The sequence below is a fragment of the Sinocyclocheilus grahami genome, unplaced genomic scaffold, assembly GCF_001515645.1.
Source record: "Sinocyclocheilus grahami isolate Dianchi unplaced genomic scaffold, SAMN03320097.WGS_v1.1 scaffold2964.1, whole genome shotgun sequence".
In the NCBI taxonomy this organism is placed as follows: Eukaryota; Metazoa; Chordata; class Actinopteri; order Cypriniformes; family Cyprinidae; genus Sinocyclocheilus; species Sinocyclocheilus grahami.
In genome coordinates this window covers 10,099-12,756 of record NW_015508137.1, presented here as the reverse complement: position 1 = coordinate 12,756, position 2,658 = coordinate 10,099, and the positions used below count along the sequence as shown (strand labels likewise).

At 37.3% G+C, this 2,658-nt stretch overlaps 1 long non-coding RNA gene across 1 annotated transcript; it reads left to right on the top strand.

The window, feature by feature from the left end:
- Window positions 1-1,202: 1,202 nt before the first annotated feature.
- Window positions 1,203-1,844, top strand: LOC107575863 (uncharacterized). The gene is made up of 3 exons (XR_001607951.1): window positions 1,203-1,238; window positions 1,436-1,561; window positions 1,792-1,844. It is a non-coding gene; the product is annotated as an uncharacterized lncRNA (long non-coding RNA).
- The last annotated feature ends 814 nt before the right edge of the window (window positions 1,845-2,658 follow it).

The window sequence follows — 2,658 nt, the reverse complement described above, 5'->3', positions numbered from 1 at the left end:
AATCCCATAGACTTTCATTGAGGGAGTGAAAACTTTTATACAATAAGACTAATGGTGTATTTAAGCTGTCTATTGCTATAGCAAAGCTTAACAACTCCCTACTGAAAAAACAGCGAAAACCAGCCTAAGCTGATTGTCTGCTTTGGCTGGTCTCCCAAGCTGGTTTTAAAGTGGTTTTAGACACTTTTTTTAGCAGGTCAGGCTAGTCTTGGGTGGTTTTTAGCTGTTTTTTTACTGAATCAACTGGTTTATAGCTGGATTAGCATAGAAACATGATAACAACATGTTAGTAACTTGCTAATCATGCTAGAAACATGCTAGTCACTTGCTAATCATGCTGGAAACATGCTAGTAACTTGCAAATCATGCTAGCAAAATGCTAGCAAACTTGCTAATCATGCTATCAACATGTTGGAAACATGCTAACGACATGCAAGTAACTTTGTTAATCATGCTAGCAACATGCTAGTCACTTGCTAATCATGCTAGCAACATGCTAGTCACTTACTAATCATACTAACAACCCGCTACCGACATGCTAGTCACTTGTTAATCATGCTAGCAACATGCTAGAAACATGTTAACGACATGCTAGTCACTTGCTAATAATGCTAACAACATGTTAGAAATATGTTAATGACATGCTAGTAACTGGCTAATCATATTAACGATGGGCTAGTCACTTGCTAGTCATGCTAGCAACATGCTAGTCACTTGCTAGTCCTGTTAACAAACATGCTAGTCACTTGTTAATCATGCTAACAACATGATAGCAACATGCTAGTAACTTTGCTAATCATGTTATCAAAACTCTAGAAACATGCAAATGACATGTTAGTAACTTGCTAATCATGCTAACAACATGCTAGTCACTTGCTAGCCATGCTTGCAACATGCTAGTCATTTGATAGTCATGCAGTAATGCTAGCAACATGCTAGTCACTTGCTAATCATGCTAGTAACATGCTAGTCACTTGCTAATCATGTTAACAACATGCTAGTAACTTGCTAATGACATGCTAATCATTCTAATGACATGCTAGTCACATGCTAATCATGATAGCAACATGGTAGGTACTTGATAATAAAGCCAGCAACATACTAGCGACATGCTAATTATGCTGGAAACACGTTAGTGACATGCTAGTAACTTGCTAATCATGCTAGCGTCATGCTAGTTTACTATTCCTTATCTACCTATTGTTACACTCTGACGCCGGACCAAAGGACATGTGCAGGTGCATTCTTAACACTAGCTGCTCTGCTACCAAACCTGACAAACCACTGTTCACCTTCTTCTATATCTAACACAGCAGCTGTTTATTTCCAAACATATCTGATTTAGTGCAGTATAAAAATGCAATTTTTACAAACTGTATGTCCGGTTGTACACATACATGCATTGATTCTACTGTCTCTCTCTGTGTCTCATCAGATGTGAATGAATGTGAAGAGCATGTTGACATCTGTGAAGGTGGTCAGTGCACTAATGTTCCTGGAGAATATCACTGCATGTGTCATGAAGGATTCATGACTTCTGTGGACATGAGGACATGCATTGGTATGCTGCTCAATTCTGTTTTTTTATTTTTTTAAGAAACTATGTGTTTGTTCATTTGTATATAATTCAGCTTACACAGCACATTTCTCAAGTTTATATATAAAACAAATAAGAACAAAAATAAGACAGAAGTATCAAGTCTTTCTGTACTGGCTCTCTCTTCAAATTTTCACAGTCATCTGACGATCTGATTTTGGTTTAGTCTGTTGCTGTGGGGCCTTTGTTTGCAGATGTGAATGAGTGTAAACTCAACACCAACATCTGTGTGTTTGGGGAATGTGAGAACACCAAGGGTTCTTTCATCTGTCATTGTGAGATGGGTTACGTCGTGAAGAAAGGAACCTCTGGCTGCACCGGTGAGTCCTGATCCAGAAAAACACGTCAGAATAATTTACTGTGTGTGATGTGTACCTTATACTTAGTATTATAAATACTACCATACTACACTTACACTGATAAGTTAATACTCCGCAGTTTGCATTAGTTGTTAGTGGTGTTTGTATTGGTATGTAGTGTAATCTCTTATGCTCTGATCCAGATGTTAATGAGTGTGAGATTAACACTCACAACTGTGACACACACGCCACCTGTGTCAACACACCGGCACATTACCGCTGCTCCTGCAGTGACGGATGGTCTGGTGATGGAGTCAGATGTGCTGGTGCGTGTTAGTTATGATTTACCATGTTACTGGGATAGAATGGTGTGTAGTCTGTAATATTTATTTTCCGAATCAGAAATATGCATGGCTTAATTTTAACCTCTTTGTGGTTGTGATTCTTGAAATGCTGTATAAGAAAATCAGTGTTGTATAAAGTGTCATCATAACTAAAATTAAAGACATATCGTTGGAAAATTATTAGAGTTAAAAATAGAGTAGTCCCTGAAATATACTTCCAATAAGTAAAAGTTACAATAAGTTATCTTCTGCATTACACGTTTGCTCTAGTGTGTTACTAATCTAGTTTAGATTTTAAACTTGCCATATTGTTGCTCGTAGTCTTTCTCTTTGGTAATTCACTTTAAATAAAAGCTCCTGCTGAATGAATGTAAAAGTAAGTAAATTAGAAATATTCCAGAAACCTATGGGCAGTAAT